Source organism: Piliocolobus tephrosceles, chromosome 10 (genome assembly GCF_002776525.5).
Source record: "Piliocolobus tephrosceles isolate RC106 chromosome 10, ASM277652v3, whole genome shotgun sequence".
Taxonomy (NCBI): domain Eukaryota; kingdom Metazoa; phylum Chordata; class Mammalia; order Primates; family Cercopithecidae; genus Piliocolobus; species Piliocolobus tephrosceles.
Window position 1 is genome coordinate 75,335,131 of NC_045443.1, and position 21,370 is coordinate 75,356,500.

Genomic DNA, 21,370 nt, shown 5'->3' on the forward strand with positions numbered 1-21,370 from the left:
TTCTTTGCTTTGTTAAATCTTGACATGGTATCCACGTAAATTTCCACATTAGTCCCAACGAATGAAGGAAACCTATGTGAACTGATATATTTAGAACTTCCTTACCAGAAAGCTCAATTATATGTTACTACATTCTTATATTGGAATGTAAGAGTTGGGTATACAGCTTAACTTCTGAAAATGCTCACACAGTAACCATTGCAACTCCGTATCTGTGGACATGGGGCTAGAAAGGAAGATACCATGTCACATTAAGCTGTTTTCTTTGGTATTTATCTACTTTTTAATCCCCCATTTTACTAAAATACGTAAGTAAGAAAAGTATGCCAAAGTCTGTAATTTAGCTTATTTCTTAACCTCAAATATGTTACCTAGCAACCATTGAAGGACATCTTTATATCTTTCAAGGCGAAATACTTCATATTAATTTAGCAAACATCTGTTTTCTTTTGAGGCTAGGCATGCTTTCATTGAGACAGTCTTCATGTACACTGCTCTCAGTGGCAATTATACTCCCTATGCTTAATAATTGATCAGATTAACAGAAATCTAGCTCTTAAAGGGACACTATTTACCCTATTGAAAATTGATCAAGCTTGGATTGTTTGGTGACCTTTTGTCATTGTGGGAGCAGTGAGATTGGAATTTGAAGTGAACAACCCATGATTTCTCCAGAAGACTTAATTATTACTTATCTTTTAGTTTTGAAAATGATGCTGTAATTTGGCAGGTTTATAACTTACCACTAATTGAAGCAATATTTATCAACTGCATGTGAAATATAGCATGGTGTTATGAACTCTAGAGGTTGTTAGGTTTGGTTAATAATCCGGGTTCTGGCACTCTTTACTGTGTGACATTTAGCAAATTGCTTAGTATCTTTAAATCGTAGTTTCTTCATCTGTAAAATGAGAGTAACAATAAAACTTGCTTTAATGTGTTGTTTTGAGAGTCGCATTAGTGTTCTAAACCCCATAATTAACATTAGTGATCTAAATCCCATAATTAATATTTGAATAAAGAATACTATGCTATATATTGTACTTAGCTTTCTCAGTTGCTTTATCAAAATCAACCAGTTTTATTTTGTTTGGAAAAATGAATTTTGTTTTAACAGTGGCTTAAAATTGGACATGAAGAAAATGGAAAAGTCAGATTTAAAAAACATACAACAAAAAGCCCCAAAACTGTAAGATGAATTAAGTCTTATCTGACCTTTTTACTTACAAATTTTATAGTACCAAACAAACCCTTCATGACAATTTTCTGGAAGAACAATTAACTTGCTGTTGTGAAAAATTAAAATACATTTTTAGGTAAATATATACTGTGAAAATTAGAATTATCAGAAAAATAGGTACAACAAGCCTTTGAATTTACTTTTAGGTACAATACTCAAACACCTTCTGGTTCATATAGGCAAGTATTTGTCATCTCTTTCCACTTGATTCACATGTGTGAGTCGAAATGTTAACCAGCAATGTTTGTTACAAAAAAGGAAGTCATCCAAAAAAAATTACTCTGGAGATGCCTCTTGTCTTGAGAAGGAGAATATCATCAGAAAATAATGTCAGATTGATGACTGATTCATCTTGTGACTGTGGATAGTAGTAGACCTTCAAAGGTCATAATTTGGATTCATATGAGTTATTTGTTCATATCCTTGTCACAAAAGGGAATAGAATGGCTGTGGGTACTTTCAAATAGAGAATTTTGAACCTGTGTTTGAAGATTTGAATTTCTAACATTCTTGTCATAAGAAAATGAAAAGGATACCTATCCTTAAGGCTCATCTGCCAGTAGAGAAGCTGAAATTTAAGTTTAGTGGTACGTGAAATATTCAACAGGCTTCGTCAAAGGCTTAGCTTTAAAGCTAGGGTAAGTATTTTCAGGAAAAAATGAGAAACATTTTTTGGTTATCATAAATCTAGTGCCTGAGGATATGCATATTCAAGATATGGAATTCTAAAAATGTTAATATTTACTCAAATTTTAACTTGGAATTTTGGAGACTAATAAATGTTCTTCAGTTAAGGCAATACCAACTGTGAAATAGTTCATGAAGTCATGGAGATGCAGTTCAAAATTCTACTTTCATTATTGATAGAAATGTTCAAGAACAAGGATTAGCCATGTAGGAACCATTCACTTAAGAATTCTGAAACCCAGAAGTAGCCATACTTACATAAACATTGGCAGCCTGGACTAACCAACAAATTGTGACTATTATTAAATGAATATATTAGAGCAGGAAAATAATGCAGTTGTTAAGAACTGTAGTTTGGAACTGACTTGGGAAAGATTGTCTTATGACAAGTTTTCACATAGCTAAATTCCTTTTCCTTGGAGTTAAAATGACAGTTACAATTTCTAACGTGAAAGATGAAAAATCTACTAGAAATAATAGGGTTAAAATGATATATTTTTATGGGGATACAGGGCAGTACTTTCCCAAACACCTTGAAAAATTTTAGTGTTTCTCTTTTTATTGTTTATACCAACAAAGAAAGTAGTATGGTGCCACTGAAAAGGTATGGGTATTGTAGAGAGAGAGAGAAGCAATTTTAAGCTTAGCTCTGTGACGTGCTACTTAATGACTTGGGGCAAATTAGTCAATGAATCTGATCTTCAATTGTTTCATGTGTAATATAACTATAACAATGCCCATCTCATAAGGTCCTTTGGAGGATAAATGAAATAAGGTCTGTAAAGTGCCCAGCACATGGGCAGAGAATGCTGTACAGGGTGACCTTTATGACTTAGTAGAAACAGTGGCAATTACATCAAAGCTCTATCTCTGAATCTTTGTGTCAATGAACTTGAAGTGCAAGACCTGGTCATATGCGTAGCCAAAGCTACCTCCTTGGTCAGCCCTGAAAACACTTCCATTTAGCCACCAGTTCCAATTAAAAATATTAGCCCAGAAGATGCCAGAATAGCTACCTTGGTATGGTTCCCTGCCTCTGGTTTTAAAATCTTTGAGCTGTGTGCTATAAAAAGAAGCCAGTGCTTCTTTTCCATCTCCTAACAGATTTTCTGGTCATTCGGGCTCTTGTGAATGTTTTGGTTTTTGACTGATCCCTTTATTTTTTAGTTATTCTTTGACCTCCACTACTCTACTTTTGGGAAAATCCCTCATCAGCGTTTATTCAGACTTTTGCAATTCCTGTGCACCCTACTCCATTGTTATCCTACAGAGGTGTTGCTCAGACATTCTGGCCCTGAACAGGCCACTCCAAAGTGCCTTGCCCTTTCAGACCACTGTTCCAGCTTAGGATCCTACCTTTGTCCAGCATTGACTTTACTCTTGTCCCCTCGGCCTGTGTTCCTCAACCAGAAACCTCTTCTTGTTACTTTTGGTTCTCTCTTTGAGAATAATAATGAGTGTTTTTATCATTGACTTGAATCCTAAGTCTCACTGTACCTTTGTTTTTCTAGAAGACCAAAAAATACTCTTAAACTGTTCTCATTAACTTCCTTAGAATACCAATGAGGTAATGTTTCGAAATCAATTTTAATTTTATAAGGAATATATTAATCCAGAACATTTTTAATTATAAAGAACAATATCTGAAATCAGATCACCCCTATTTTAAATACTATTACACCCTGAATTTGCTTCTAGTATTTTTATAGGTACACCTCAAGATGGCTTTCTATTCTACTATTCTACTTTTTTTGCATCATATTTTTCATTTTACTATACAAGTATCATGATTTTTATTTTTGATGGCTACTTAACATTTTGAAGAGTGAATAAATCATAAGTTGATAATAACAATTTCCCTATCAGTAGGTGTTTTAGTTCCAATTTATAAATATTATAATTAATATAAATTACATGTTTAGAATATCAGTTCACATAAAAAGAGAATAAAGGAATGTCATAGTGGTATATGGTAAGTCTAAAGTCAGTTTAAGAAATAAAAAGCACATTTTCTATTGCTCCAGTGTTCTACCAGCTTGATTATGATAGTGAAGAATTTTGAATTTAAAAGTCATTGCTTATGTTTTCAAATACATTTTAAGCTATTGAATTTAATTTCACACACACACACACACACACACACATACACACACACACACCAGAGTTAAAATAGGGGGGAGAGAGAGAGAGATTTAGAAAGTGATCATCTTACAAATGTTTTAAAAATATATTTTACTGAAATTTTGAAACATCATTAATGTAGAAATAATGTCATAAATGATGGTTAGTTTTCTTGAACTGCCCACCTAAATCTGTATCACCTCTTCTGTAGATTTATAATGTAGGACTGTAACACCTACTGTATATACCTCAAATGAGTATAACAAACGAAATGACCTACTTGTAAATTGTAAAGCAAAATTAGAATATTAGATACATTCAGTACCTAGTTCTATTTTCATAGTAAAAAAAAAAAAAAAAAAAGGTTATATGAAATTCCAAGGACCCCAGCAGTGGAAACTTGACCGACAAATACTCACAAATACTCACACTACCACCCCCAGAATCAACAGTAAAAAATGAATGGAACTGCTGGGAAATCAAGCTTAGAGCTTCAGAAGGAAGAGAGAGCAGTTACTAATGATGAAGAGTTCATAATGTGTGCTCAGAAGATGCTATTAAATTAGTTAATAAAAAGATAACCAGAAAACTGTAGGTACAACACAACGATCTCTGCAAGGGAAGTAGGGATTTGGGGAATGGATTTTTAGCTCTCTATAGGAGTCGTAATTGAATTCTTGTACATAAGGGAGTTGTTCTCCTAAGGGTCTGGCTGCAAGGAGAATCTCTGTCATTTAAATTAAAACCAGCTGCTCTAAAAAAACTCCTGAATTTTAATGGCTCTGTACACAGTAGACTTTCAGCAGTCCACAGTGTTTCCTGGGGGTTGGGTAAGGAGTTGAGCTGCTTTGTTATGTACAGTCACTCAAGAACTCAGACTAATGAAAACACACATTTTCATTATGTGGCCTCATTGTTTTATCTGGATATAGCTGGATATATACTCCCAGGTGGCCTATGGGCAAAACAAATGAAGAATAGGTTAGAGTATATTTTTATGGGCTAGAGTAGGAAGAGGTGCATAATACTTAGCTCTTATTTCATTGGTGATATCTAGTCCGTATTTATCCACCTAGATACAAGGAGAGGAGAGCTGGAAATGAAGTCCTTAGTGAGAAGCTACTTTCTTTTTTTTTTTTTTTTTTTTCTTTCTTTGAGGCGTAGTCTCTCTCTGTCTGGAGTGCAGTGGCCGGATCTCAGCTCACTGCAAGCTCCACCTCCCGGGTTCACGCCATTCTCCTGCCTCAGCCTCCCGAGTAGCTGGGACTACAGGCTCCCGCCACCTCGCCCAGCTAGTTTTTTTGTATTTTTTTAGTAGAGAAGGGGTTTCACCGTGTTAGCCAGGATGGTCTCGATCTCCTGACATCGTGATCTGCTCGTCTCGGCCTCCCAAAGTGCTGGGATTACAGGCTTGAACCACCACGCCCGGCCGAGAAGCTACTTTCTAGAGAATATTTTATGCTATGGAAGGTGAAGCACAAATTTTGGTGAACAGTGAAAATGTAATAGGTTCTCTGATGAGGGGTGGCAGTAGGGGGACTTCCAGGCATGAGGCAGCTGGAAGTGTATCCCTGCTTGGGTCAACTCTGCATAAAAAGTAGTTTTTGCACAGTCATTAATTTTCAATGTAGATATCTAAAGTATAATGTTCATTGTAATATATCAGGTAATACGCAGATATGGACAAAGAAAAAATTCAAGATAAGGATATTCTATGAAAGTAAATTAGTTTCTGCGTCTCAATGCGATTAAAAGAAAGTAGTCGATCTAAATATTGACATGCGCAACAGTTATTTGCAATTACTACACATTTGTTTCCGGGAATATGTTTTTAAATGTAAATCATGAGTAAGCATATTCCATTGATTATAATAATGATGCCTTATATTTTATAGCTCATTTTGCTTTTGCACATGTTTTCTATTACAGTTAATCCTCACAAAAATCCTATGAGATAGGCAGAGTAGATAAGGATATGATCCTAGCATGAAAGAGAAGACTCAAGATCCAGTAGTTAGTGGTGGAACCTGGAAGAAAGCCCAGAATTTCTGACTCCAGACTCCATACTTTCCACTTCTGAAACCCTTCAAAAATTTAACTTTACTTTTTTGAAGGGTGGGGGAATGATGGGGAGGGTGAAAGGTTGGAAAAAAACAAAACAAAACATTGACTTATGTCTGCTTCTCTGACTAGCGAGAATTTTTACTTCTTGTATCTTGCATGTTGAATGAATGTTTTAGACCATATTTCACCTATCTTTTGAATGTCAACTTTAATCATACGAATAGGTTTATAAGAAAGGAAATTCTCTAAAATTTGGTTTAGAGGCTTGAACTTGAAATTTGGGGCTTATTTAAAATCTTTGGCTTTTATTCATTATCTTATATTTGTATAGAAACAGTACAAGGTCATATAGTGAGCAATCTGTATGTTTTCTGTTTTTATTTTTATTTTCCTTCAGTTAATATATTCCAATAATTTGTAAGAGATTCAAATGGAATCCTTAGCATTTTAACAATTGTGCATTCCAGCAATTGCAGTGCATTACAAATGAAAGGATTTTAGGATGAAATGGGGGGTTTTTAGGATGGCTGTTAATGCGATGACTTCTAAGTCTCCATGCTCTCTTAGTGGTCATGTGGTTGGCTCATTATTTGAGCAGTATCGCTTTGCGATTTGAGAAGTCTGCGCAGCAGCAGCCACTGTTAGCTGATGGTCTTGCAGGTATGTGGATCTAGCTCCTACCCGTGGTGATGTGGAGCTACAACATGTCACTGGAGAGAAACCAACTGCAGAAACCTGATACGTAATCGTGTATGATTGGAATACAAAATGAAACCATCAAAGTGTCCTTAGCAAATAGCAAACTAGATGACAGATCTCACCAATGTTTTACTAAAATTTATTGTAGTTTTAAAATTTTCAGGTATTTATGAAAATAGGATGTCCTCTATTGGGGATCAACAGAATCTTCCAAGTAGTCTAATATTTGCTTAGAGTTGATGTAAGAAGAAGGAAAGAAAGTTGTTGAAAAAACAAATATATTTTGAAATTTGCTTACTGTTTCCTGGAAATTTCTCTACTGCTCCCTGTCAACTGATGACTGGATTAGTACTCTCTGTGCACTGCATTTTTATTTCCATTACTTTTCACAAAGGCTTTTAAACACAGCAGGCAGTGTGTTCTCTCTCAGCTTCCAAGTTCTATGTTTTTAGCCTAAGTGAAAGTAAACCATCCCTTTGCCACTTCTTTCTAAATTATTAATTAATTATATCCTATCTTGAAACAACTTTGAGGTAGATATCTATCTTCGTCACTAACAATTTAAAATATTTAAAACATAAGAATGAATGCTTTGCAAGGAGCATTGTTGTAGGCAATGCTTACCTTACATTATGCCTCTTACCTTCCTTTACCTCCCAAGCCTCTCTTTCTACAAAGCACTTCTTCCTAGCAAGAGAAGCTTGGGAGATAAGGGAAGATACAGATAGATAGGTACATAGATAGATAGATAGATAGATAGATAGATAGATAGATAGATAGATAGATAGATATAGATACAGATATGCCATGGCTGTTTTATTACTTCTCACTTACATTAAAATACCATATTCGTTACATCGAAAGACAGTTTAAGGTATTATAATTAAATCTCTTGTAATTTGTGAACAGCATTCCATCCATGCCAGAGGTTCTCAAACATTAGCACACTTCAGAATCACCTGGCAGACTTTTTAAAACTCATTTGTTGGGCCCCATTACTAGCCTTGGATTCAGGAGATCTAGGATGGGGCCTGGTAAATCGCATTTGTAACAAGTTCCTAGATGATTCTGATGTGTGGGTCAAGAAACTGCATTTTGAGAACTATGGTCTATGCTAAACCAATCTTTCCATCAGTCAGTTTTTCTCTGCTAATTGTTGGAAAGTGAGGAGAAATACTCAGGTCAGAAGCCTGGAAACTCTGAACTGCTAAGGCTTAAACAGATTTATTCTCTTTTAACTTTGTGTTTCATTAACTGTATTTTCTTATGCATATTTATAGCATGTTACTTGGTCTTTGGAGGATGGTAGCTGATTTTACTTTGAATGTACTTGCACAATTTACATCAATTTATCAGACTGATACAAGAAGAAGGTAAAAGAATCTCAAGTATTCTCACTTGTTTTCTTAGAAAAGGGTAGAAATGGAAAGCTTTCATAACTGTTTTTTAAAACATACTCTGTGGTATTAATATTTAAATTTTAGCTCATATTGTCACCTGCATTATTAGACTTTACAAACTGTTAAAATGAATTCCCTATGGAGCTCTCTGTTAGTGCTAGATGTTGCAGCAGTCAAATAAAGGAGACTTTTCTCCATATTTTGAAATGGACATAAGATATAACAGAAATAATGTAGAAGGCTGGAGTTAAGAAAGGCTCATAAATAAAGCATTTCTTTTGTATGAGCTGAGAATATAAATCTTGAAACAGAAAGTATGTGTTCTATGTAGTACTTACTGTTGCCACCTTGGGAAAATACTTCACCTCTCTGTTTTAAAATCTTCATCTTTAAAAATGGAATAGTGGTACCTTCATCTTAGGGAGCTTTAATGATTGAATGAGTTAAACTATTTAAAGTATTTAAAATAGTGTTTACTCTCAATACTGTTATTGGTAGACACTGCATCTTGGAGAAAGACTGTTATGTAGCCCTTTCTTGTCATACTGCCGCTAGCAGTGGAAATGCAATTAAAGTGAAATAAAATTTAAGTTACCACCAGATTGTGCCTTATAATAGTCAACTCCTTTTTCAAAAATGTATATAATATCATTTTTTTTGTAGAAGAAAAGATCATTAGTTAGTCTCCATGCATTTAAGACCAAGTAGTTGGTTCTTCATTATATATTTTATTTCTGCCAGAGTGTTTGATTGACTGTCTATATTGGCCATTAGGTTGCCCAGTATGACTGCATCACCAAAGGTTAGAGAAGGAAAATGCTGGATGGGCACGCTGGCTCATACCTGTAATCCCAGCACTTTGGGAGGCTGAGGCAAGCGTATTGCCTGAGGTCAGGAGTTCGAGACCAGTCTGGCCAACATGGTGAAACCCCATGTCTGCTAAAAAAAACAAAAAAAATTAGCCAGACATGGTGGTGTGTGCCTGTAATCCCAGCTACTCGAGAGACTGAGGCAAGGGAATTGCTTGAACCAGGGAGGTAAAGGTCGTAGGAAGCTGAGACTGAGCCACTGCGCTCCAGCCTGGGCTACAGGGCTAGGCTCGGCCTCAAAAAAAAAAAAAAAAAAAAAAAGAGAGAGAGAGAGAGAGAAGGAAAATGCTGATTCAGTTTCCAAAGTATTCAGTACATTTGGAACAACAAGAAAGATTAGAGAACAACACATATGACTTCAAATGAATGCTGAGGGGTTCTCACAATGATGATCCGGACATGAACTAGGTAGCTAGAATGCCAAAGGATAAGGGAGATGGAGGAAAAATGAGGCAGTCATCATTGCAGAGAACCCCCACTAGGATTTCAAAATTGTCTGACCTGTTCCCGACCCCCTCCTTCCCTTCCTCATTAAGGAAAACCTATGTGCCTTATCCTCGTTGGTATTGCCCACGGTGTAAAGCACAGTACTGCTCAGTAAATGTTGGCAGGTTTGATTTGACTATGAATGACATGGTTTGTGTTACGGCCTCAGCTTTTTTCTCTATTAAAAAACTGCATGTAAAGAAAAATCAGAACATACTGTAGTGAGCATAGTAAATCCTACCCTTTCTTTTCCTATCCGCTTACCTGTATTTCTCTTCATCTAAAAATTTCCTGTTTCCAATCTAATAATAGAGATATGTAAATAGATTCTAAGCTAATGAATTGTGGCTATAATTTTAAACAGATAAATGCAGTTGCAAATGAAAATATTGATATAATTTCAGCTCTGATAAAATCTGAAACTGAGTGAAATGGTGCGCTTGATGTCTGCATAACAAAGTGTCACTGGGATGGGTAGGGGTAGGTGCCAGAGTTCAGGAGGTCGATGTTCATTATTTGTCCCATCTGGCTTTATGGTCAAAAGAAGTACAGTAGCCTGCTGCGGTGAATTCTCTGTTCAGGTAGGAAATAACTCTCAGTGTACTTGGAAAGTTAAATGCAGTAATAATGAAAAGTGGTATTTATGCATATCAATGTAGTTTATTCATTTTGTCTGAAGACAAAATAGCTATGAAGCTAATCTCTTCATAGGAAATATATTATTAGTAATATGTTAGATATACCAGGATTTTCATATATTGATTAAGGACCTGGACTCTTTGCAACTAAAATCAAACCTTTTTAAAAAACAATTAGGAGATATGTATATTTTCTTAAAACCTAAAAATAAATTTTTAGAGTTCCGTTTTTAGAGTTCCATTCCATTAGCCTATCAAAGCCACCACATTGCATAGCTCTGGCTGCATCATGGACAGGGACATATCACTGACCCTATAAGCTATAAGCTAGGATTTATTGAGTGACAGTAATACTAAGTGGGAGACACCAGTATCTAGCTAATCCAAACCAGAAATTTGAATTTATCCACCTTGAGTCAAATCTGTTTCATTTTCAAGTCTTGCTGATTCTACTCTGTAAATGTGGCTCTTCTATATCCCCATACCTTTGGTTTTCTGTATCCCTACCTCATCATCTTTTGCTCATACTCTTTTATAACCTTATTTTTATTTTTGTTTATTTATTTACTTATCTATTTTTATTTTCTTTTAAGATGGAGTCTTATTCTTTCGCTCAGGCTGGGGTGCAGTGGTGTGATCTCAGCTCACTGCAACCTCTGCTTCCCTGGTTCAAGCGATTCTCCTGCTGCAGGCTCCCAAGTAGCTGAGATTAGAGGTACCCATCACCATGGCCAGCTAATGGTTTTTGGTTTTTTTTTTTTTTTTGGATTTTTAGTAGCAATGGGTTTTCACCATTTTGGCCAGGCTGGTCTTGAACTCCTGATCTCAAATTATCTGCCTGCCTCGGCCTCCCAAAGTGCTGGGATTATAGGCGTGAGCCACCATGCCTGGTCTATAACCTTTATTTTTAAATGAATAATTTTCATTGTTATCAGAATATTAAAATGAAATAACATCTAAAGTTCTACAAGTAAACAAACAAGAGCAGTCCTATGTTTTCCCTATTCCTAGCTTCTCTCCAACAAAAAGAATGAATTTCTACCCATTTAGCAGTTTCTTATGGGGATTATTTTTGTATTTCCAAGTAATATGCTTTAATATCCTACTTTATGAATTTTAGAGACTATTGACTTTTTAGGATGATTTATAAGAACTTAGCTTCTTTATAACCCCTTTCTTCTTTGCCCTGCCCCCAATATACTTACATTATAATTTTCAGTGAAATCTGTATTGTTTTCATTATTTCCATGTAAATATTATTCACTACCAGATCAAATACTATCCCATGATCAAAGTCTCTTTCTTAAACAGACTTTGTTGTTTTTTCCATAGAACTAATAATTGCCTCACTTTTTTATTTGTATGGTTTATATTGACTTTATAGCTATATTTGCGTTTTTTTTTAAGTTTCCAACAGATCTATAAAATCCATCCCTATGCAATTTTTCTTATTATCCAATTCTCATACAGTATATCAGTTTTATTATCTCCCTAGTGTTAATGATCCTAGAATCATTTCTCTTTGTTCCATGTAAAATGATTGCTCTCTAGATCTGTTGCATAGCAGTTAGACTGAACTTCCCTTATCGTCACCTGAAACATCTGTGCCTCTCTCTTACATTTGGTCACCTGTTTGTTGGATTCCACTGTTTTCACTTCCAATAGCCTCCTTACAAGGGATGTATGAAAGTAATTTTTTTCTTTTAGAATGTTTTTGTATATTATCTCCTTGTTTTATTATCCTACTTGTTGGAAAGTTTGTCTAGGCATAGAATTTGAGATTGAAAATCAATTTCCTCCAGAATTTCGTAGGAATTTCTCTATATCTTCTAGTTGCAATGTCGCTGTAAAGACTTGTGATGTCATAATTTCTGATCCTTTGACGGTAACCTGAACTTTTAAAATTTGTTTCTTTGTGCCCCACCCTGCTGAAGCTTTTAGAATATTCTTTTTATCCCTGATATAGTTACCAACTTTTATCTTCTTAATCGTGATGAACACTTTGAAAATTCTTTCCTATAATTTTTTCTTATCTTATTTTTTGGAACTAACTTTTTTTTTGACATTGGACTTACTGAATCCTCTAATATTACTATATTAGTCTATTATTGCTCATCTTTTTCAGTTTTGATCTCCATTCCAATAAACTTTCTCAATTTATCCTTCCAGCCTTTTAACTTTAAAAAGTCAATCATATTTTTAATTTACAAAACTTCTACTTAATCCCTAGATCTTCAAATATATATGTGTGTATTTGTGTGTGGGTGTAAGTGTGCATGCCTGCATGTGTGTGTATGTATCATTCATTTTCTTCTGCATCCTGTGATGAATGCAACTTCTCATTTCTAGCCCAGGATATTAATTTTAATTTCCTTTAAGTTCTCTTATACTTCAGCTTTGTCTGTATTTTATTCTGGCTTCCTTTTATCTATCTATTTTGGTATCTACATTTTATTTCAGAGAATTTTATCAAATCCCTGGTAAACCTCAATTCTCTGTATCAAGCATGAGACAATAAAAATCTACTTGGAAGCAGCCAGGTGTGGTGGCTCACACCTGTAATCCCAGCACTTTGCCGGGCCGAGGTGGGCGGATCACAAGGTGAGGAGATGGAGACCATCATGGCTAACACGGTGAAACCCCTTCCCTATTAAAAATACAGAAAAATTATTTGTATTTTTTTTTTTTTTTTTTTTTGCCTCATGGTGGCGGGCGCCCATAGTTCCAGCTCCTCAGGAGGCTGAGGCAGGAGAATGGCCTGAACTCCAGCCTGGGCTGGAGAGCGACACTCCATCTCAAATAATAATAATAATAATAATAATAATCTACTTGGATGCTGTGTGTGTGTGTGCATGTGTGTGTGTGTGTGTGTGCACGCACGCACGTGTTTGCATGCACGTAATTGTTCATGTCTTTTGTGATTCATTACAGGGCATGCTAGAATGATGACCAGCTGCTTGATTCACTGGGTACCATCAGTGTCACTATCTGTTGATCTTAGGGATGATCATTGTTGTCAAAGACGGATTTTTAAATCTGGCTGGAGTGAGGGTGGAGGACATGAAATCCTATATTCCTGAAGGAGAGGGTGCCTGGGAAGCGAAGTCAGTTGCTGGGGTCTCGACATAAGTGTACATAATTTTATTTAGTCCTTTTGTTTTCATTTCCATGCCTTCACCTTTTGTCTTCCTGATAACCGTAAGTCCGGATTTTCCGTAAAATATGTCCTGGCTTTTGATGGGATGATGGGTAGGCCGGCAGTAATATAGTCCTTTAATTTGGTTCCTCTTACCTTCCATTTGATCTGATGCTCACACTTTCTGAGCCATTCTGGGGTTCTGTGGCAAACTCTGTTTGCATTACTCTGTCTCCCTCTGCAGGCTTCTGTGGGTCCACCTTCCTTTACTACTCTGCTCTATGTGTATCATTCTTTCTTTCATCTGCCTTCCATACTCGTATATTGTGGTCAGGAAAGATAGAATCTGGGTTAAGATTTTTTGTTTTTGCTGTCCTGTGGGCAATTTCTTAGTAAATACAGGGCAGAAAACTATTTTACCATCTAGAATACAGAAGTCTTGTAAGTAATCTCTCTTTACTTTCTTGACTCTAAACTTGACTCTAAACTCCATAGCTGCACTCAAGTTCAAGTTTAGTAACAGAAGTGTGGCTGTCATTTTCATGTTCCCTACATGAAAATAAACTTTCACCTACAAATCTTAATAAAGACTTCTTAGCTTTAGATATTATTGCTTTTTGCCCCACCCTTACCTGATTCCTGACCTCTTCCTTCTAGTCTTTCCATGTGCCCTTTCCCCATGCTCTGGCCAAATAGAATTATTCAAAATTCTCTGAAATCACGAGGCTATGTCATAGCTCTGTTCCTTTGTAGATTTAATTATTTCTGCATATTCTGCATGGAATATGCTTTCCCCTTCTTTCTGGTTGCCGAAGCTCATCCTTTTATGTGTCATTTCTCAATCATCATTCTTCTGTTACCTTCATAGTTGTGTTTTATTCTTTCTGCCATTTTTATTTAAACTAATTTTCTCTTAAAAATAAAATAAATTGACTTCATAAGGGACCTTTTTTTCTGAAGTTAAGTGGGAGCTATTTTGTGATTTTTAGTAAGACTTTAAATTACTTGATCAGATTTGCATTTTAAAGCAATCACTATCTATAGTGTATAGAATAGTTGAATGCTTAGACTCCTTGCACTCAGAAACCAGGACTATTTCTAGGACTGTTAGAGCAATTGAGTGAGAGACGATGAGAAGTGACCCAGGGCAATGGTAGTAGCAATGGATGAGTGGAAGGGTCAAGAGATGTTAAGGAGATAAAATTTAACAGCACTGTGTCAGAGACTGAATGAGAATTAAAGAAAAAAAAGTAAAAGGAAATTATCAGACTTCACTTTATGTTTACTTTATAATTTACTTGCCTTCATAGACCATCCACTGATCTTATGGGGTAGTCAACTCATTAATATTCACTTTTAAATCAAACTCCAAAGTTGAGATTTTTGAAAAACTTCATACAGTGTCAGCTTTAACCTTGATGTGAAAATTGAGGTGAACTAGCTATATAAACTGAGGTGAACTAGCTGTTGGAGAATGTATTACATATATTGTGATGATATTGATGTTACTAAAATTTTTAATAGATTCAGTTCATATTTATACCACATGAGCTATTGAGATTTCTAGAAGGCCTCCAAGAGTCATGAGATGGCACTCATTCACAGATCTTTTGTCATATCAGTTCTGTAACAACAACTGCAGATCCAGTCTGTGATAAACTTTTCAAAACATCTAAAAATAGTATGTATTGTGTCTTAATCCCACACTGTCATTTTGCAACCTTCTTTGTCCAATGTTGCCTACCATTTTTGAATTTTTGAGTCTTAAAACTGTGGTATACAAAATTTTATCTTTGAAAAAATATTTAACTTTACCTTTTAAGCCTCTTTCTCTGTACAGTAGGGGAAAATATATTTCTCTCAATTCAAGGTGACATAATCACTTCTGGTTTAAAACTCAGTGTTTGAGGACCAGGCTCATTCAGTTCCAGATTCTTCCTTTTCTTTCTGCAGTGATAGGCTTGGGAGGGTTGTTGATTGTGGTTACCTATTATCATGGCACCAGGGGTGACACAGCTTACTCATTGCCATTGCTACCCACCAAGGCTGCTGTCTGATGAGTGCCCAAAGGTAGAATGCCGGTCATACGTAACTCGAGTTATTTTAACCTATCCTTACATCTTCTGTGTCCTTTTTGCTTTTCTGTACCAGCTCTATGCATCCTTCCTGTCCTGATTTCAAGTGCTCTCTAGGATCACTTCTTTCTTCTGGAAAATTCCATATGGCTCTTGGGGAATTAGAAAAAAAAATGTATGCTTTCCTATACTGTTGTGGTCAATGTTGTCCTTTGTGATTCCATTCTCAGGTCCAAATGCTACTTTGAAACCCAGCCCAGAGAGGTAACAGACTGAAGTCTGTTCTAGAGTTCCTTTTCCTTCCAATTCTCTTCCCTATACTAGTTTTTCTTTTTTGTGGGAAAAACACTTAACCTCACTGATCACTCTTCCCTAAGATATGATTTCTGGTTGCATTTTATATGTTTAGTCTTTTGCTATTTTTTAAGATGTAGAAGTCCAGTTATTGTCATAGAAATCCTTGGTCTTCAACACAATTTCTGTTATGGCTTAGAAGAACCTATTTAACTTTACAAAGCCAGTAATTTGAATATACCAGGGAGCAGTGCTTATAGAAATGTAATGCTACTGCTTGAATGTTGAAGGAAAACAGTAATGTTTTAAATAAGTACAGGGTTAAAATTAGCTCAGCTAATATTTTTAAATCATCTGATTATATTCATAATGTTTTCTAATCAGGTTACAGATTAGTGTACTTTTATTCAAATAGACTTTTAACTTAATTGAAGAGGCAACCTTTCTCCTATTACTTCTCCCTATTTCTTCGATTATTTAGGATTCCTTAAAAATAAGTTACTTTATCCCATTGAAACACATATACCTCTACGTAGTACATGGAATAACAAAAATAATCATAATCATTTTTATACAACTGAGTGGTAGGTTACTTACAAAACATTAACCAAACGCTAAAATAAATAATGCTTAAAAATGTAGGAGCAGCTTGCTGTGACAAAGATAGTATGTAATACTGTCAGTACTAAAAAAAAGTCATCACAAATGTTTAGGACTTCATGGAAAATCAGAGTAGATCTTCTTCTGATGTTGTTTCTTCATAGCAGGTTCACTGCACAAAAGAAATATGTTATCATATACGTTGCCTTCTATTTCATCCTCATATTTATAGTGAGAAATGAGCACTGTGAGAGAAATATCATAGAGGCAAATGATGAAGCTACAAGGTCATTACAACTTCCTGCAATTTTCCTCAATTAGGTAAACTATATTTGGATGAATATCTATGATTTAAGAGTTTAACAATAATAATGGTTTATAATATTAATAAACTTCTCCTGGTTAATGGAAATGTATTTCATATTAAAGCAGTGAGTTACTAATAGCAATATTTATCATGTAGCAAATATAAATTTTAAGTGAAAGTCCATATTCCAAAGTATAAATTCATTAAATCCTCACAATAATTCCATTGGTTGAGGTATTAGTCTGTTTTCACACTGCTATAAAGACATACCCGAGACTGGGTAATTTATAAGGAGAAGAGGTTTAATTGACTCACGGTTCTGCAGGGTCCATAGGTAGCATGGCTGGGGAGGCCTCAGGAAACTTACAGTCACGGTGACAGGTGAAGGAGAAGCAAGCTCATCTTACGTGGTGGGAGCCAGAGGAAGAGAGCGAGCCAACAGGGATGTGCTACCCACTTAAAAAAAAAAAAAAAACAGATCTCATGAGAACTCTATCAGAACAGCAAGGGGGGAAGCCTGCCCTCATGATTCAGTCACCTCCCACCAGGTCTCTCCTCCAATACTGGGAATTACAATTCAACATGAGATTTGGGTGGAGACACAGAGCTAAACCATATCAGTAGGGTATAATATTACTGCCATTTTACAGATGAGAATGCTGTGGAACTTAGAGAAAATCAATGTTCAATCAAAGTCTGCACGAATATTAAGTGGCAGAGCAAACATCCCATCAATGTGAATTGTTCCTCAAAGAATACATGCTATTGCATAATAGGCCCTAAAATTCGTACTGATAAATGTAAAATATACCATGATAACTTTGATTTTTATCATTTTTAATTATGGTAAATGAATGATTATGCATACAATTGTACTAGAATTTCTAAGTAGCCCTCTTGTAAATGCAATCTCACTAATTCTTCTGAATTTCTTGAGATAAAATTATTAGATGGGATGATATTTATATTCATCACATTGAAGTTCATCAAAACAGTTGAAGAAGACTGGCTTCAGATATCTAGAGATAAACCATATTGGAAGTTTAGCCAGAACACTCATGATTAAAATCCTCAATGACCCTTTTACAAAAATTACCAAACACTGAATTATGATTAGTTTGATATTGTTCCCAATTATACCAATTTATTTGCTGAAAAATCTATAATTAATTCATAGCATAATCCTGCAAAACACATTACTGCACATTTTATAACTCATTCAGCTGAAGCTAAGAGGTTAAATACTGTGATTATTATTTTTGTGATAATGAACCAAGGGCAATTTTGGAGTTCAAATCCAATTTCAGGACCTGATTTCACCATCCTGTTGTATTTATTTAAAGATCACATTCTAATGACAGTTGACAAGGTTGTTTGTATTCTCTGTCCTCAGAGCATTACAGTAAATTTGTTGATGAGTTTTAAATACATTTATATACCATGTATCCTTTGCTTGAAGTCTCCTTAAAGACACAACTCATTTTTCCACCTTTTTATTCAGCTTACGTATATACAATTTTGAAAGACAGAAATATGTTTGTATATAATATTTTAAAATATGTTTACATGTTACTTTGTAATTTTTGAAATATTTCACCATCTAGATTATAATATCCTTCTGGAAGGCACTGGTTTTCCCCCTCTGGTCATTTCCTTGGAGGGTCTCAAGTATCTTTTACTTATGGAAGACACAGCTGTTTATTAGAAGGAGTAAATAAAGTGTGCAGCAATTATTTTTAAATTTGCTTTAATTTTCTTTATATAGTCATTGCTCTTACTGATTGCAGCTGAAGTTAGAACTATGGCCTGAGCAAAATTTCAGATATTAGAGATGCTGGACATATCAAAGCCCTTAAGGTTGGGCTTCCTCTAGAAGAAATCCTGGATCGAACATAAAATGATTGGCGAGCCAAAACACAGGTGTTAACAACAAGGTATCTTGAAGCCAACTAGCTGGCCTCCCATTTGTTTTCACACCTAAGTCCCAGGATGAATTAGGATAAAGGCTAAGGAACTGTTCACATGCATTTGGAGAATGAAAGCATTCTTATTTTCACTTTTAGTACATATCATTTTGTTTTTTATTTAAACAAATATTTGTGTATAATTAATGTCATCATAAAACAAAACCAATGCAATACAGTTTGATGGAAGTGGTGTCACAATAGAGACATTACAGGCCTGGATGAGAATATGACAGCCTCAATCTTTTACTTAGATTTCCCTGAGTTCAGATGGCAGACAGATTCATGACACCTGTGAACTGGAAGGCAGGAAGAGTTAGTGATAGAAGTAGTGTCAGGAGCAATTAGTACAATTTCTTTAGTCTTCTGATGCCTGCCCTCTCAATTTTCTTAACCTTTGTGAAATTATAACTTTAATAAGTATTTGTTGGAAAGTTATCACAGCAAAATAAAACTAGACACCATGTGATGATAATAATAGCAAGCATGTTTTTTAATGACTAGCTTTGCGACAGATGCTTTACAAGTGCTATCTTAATTAGTCCTGGCACAATCCTATAATGTAAGTATTATTCTCCTTGTTTTACAAGATTTTTTTTTTTTTTTTTTTTTTTTTTTTAACAAGAGGAATCTGAAGGTTAAGTCACTTGTCCAGGGTCCCACTGGAAGTAAGTGGTCTCAGGTCAGATCTGTCTGACTCCAGAACTCATTCTCCTCACCCTTGTGAATCCTTTTTCACCCCACGGCCCCACTCTTTGCCTATGGAGAGATCAACATAACTCAGGGACTCAACCTGAAGTTTCCACTAGAACGCCAAAACAATTCTATGATTAAAATGATGTGTAAAGAAGGAGAGTATGCTCAATGTTTTAAATTCTGAACAGTATAAAATCCTTACAAAAAATGTATGATCATACAAATATAATCAAATCTTTTTTTTTTTTTTGAGACAGAGTCTCGCACTGTGACCCAGGCTGGAGTGCAGTGTCGCTGTCTCGGCTTACTGCAAGCTCCACCTGCCGGGTTCATGTCATTCTGCTGCCTCCGCCTCCCGAGTAGCTGGGACTACAGGCGCCCGCCACCACGTCTGGCTAATTTTTTTGTATTTTTAGTAGAGACGGAGTCTCACCGTGTTAGCCAGGATGGTTTCGATCTCCTGACCTCGTGATCCGCCCACCTCGGCCTCCCAAAGTGCTGGGATTACAGGCTTGAGTCACCGCGCCCTGCCAATCAAATCTTGATTGAGAAAAATTATTACCAAATAAAAGCATCTACCTAAAAATCACGTATTTGTGTGCTAATTCAGGAGACAGTTATGCAACTAATTTTTCTTACCCTTCAATATCTTCAACATAGATTTCATGGATATTAATAAAAGAAGATGCAATTTTGCTCTCATGTTTATTTTTCTTATGCAACGGGATGCTTCTAGTTGTTTACATCTTTCAGGAAACTTAATCACCACCAGATATGTATTAGTCTTCTGATGACAGTAGGACTACCTTGTATTTTCTAATAGAAGGAACACTTTTTCTTCTGTGTTGTAATCTTGTGATATTTAGACCCAAGATTCATTCAAAACGCTTTGCAGTCCCATTTCTAGGTTTTTGCCATATAACAATACTAGCATATGAGTTCAGAAAGACACATATATCAGGCTGTCTCTTGCAACTTTAGATGTAATAGAAACATATTTAAACAAGTATCTATCAACTGGGGGATTGATATTATATATAATGTAATATTAACAATAGATGAATATACATGAAATGGCTCTTAGAGAAGCTGTTAAAATATTGTTACATAGAAATTTGAAACTGCAAAATAATATTTAAAATTTGAGCCAGATTTGGTTAAAAATGTCCTCTCGTGTGTGTATGGGTATATATGTGTGTGTGTGTGTTCTGTGGTATAGCGTGAAGTGGAGTGTAGACACATCAATTCTAGAACTCTTCATACCAAATTATTCAAAAATGGACAGGGTTGAAAGTTGTGGGGAGACTTTGACTTTTTAGTTTCTATACTTCTGATTTATTATTATTACTTTTTAAATGTGAATTTGCTTTGTGAGAAATGTTTAAAAGTTTTTAATATGCTTGGCATTAATTGTTCATGACTATAAAATGTAACTTACCTTTTCAGCCTAATTTTCCCTAATTTTAGACATTCTGCCTCAATTACAGATTTTACAGCTGTGTCCTAGATTTCTTTGCCTGTCGGCTTTTCTATATGTCATACCCTCTGCAAGGAAGGTCCTTCTCCTCGCTTCTCATGCTCAGGTTCTATTTTATTTCCAGTTCTAATTCCAGTGCTTCTAATAATACTTTTTACAAGCATATATCTTATTTTCTTTCTTCTATTCTCATTTCAAGTATTTCATTTTTCTGTTATATCACATCATAGTCTGCCTTGTAATAAATCCACTAATACATGCATATGCACCACCCATGAAGCTGAAATCTTCATGTTTAGTTTTTCCCTTACAATTAGTAAGTATTCTATTTAATTGAAAAGATTAACAATGTTTTATTTTTGTAAAATGTTTGCATATCATGATCTGCTGTTGAAGAGACACCTCTATTCTATGTCAAATTCTCAATTTTGTGCCTTACAATTCACTTCTAAATTCTGCATTGTAATTTCTATGTAATAACTCCATTTGCTGCCTCTATTCTCTCATATAAACACATTTCAAGAGGCTTAAATGGAAGATGACAATCCAAATAAAATATCTTAGACAGGAAGGTATTTGTAATTATTTCATAAAATGATGCCAAAATCTTGTCACAC

At 35.2% G+C, this 21,370-nt stretch overlaps 1 protein-coding gene across 2 annotated transcripts in view; it reads left to right on the plus strand.

Annotated features, from left to right (window-relative positions):
• Positions 1–21,370, plus strand: part of NAV3 (neuron navigator 3) — a 374,287-nt gene that overhangs the window by 81,331 nt on the left and 271,586 nt on the right. The window lies entirely within an intron of this gene.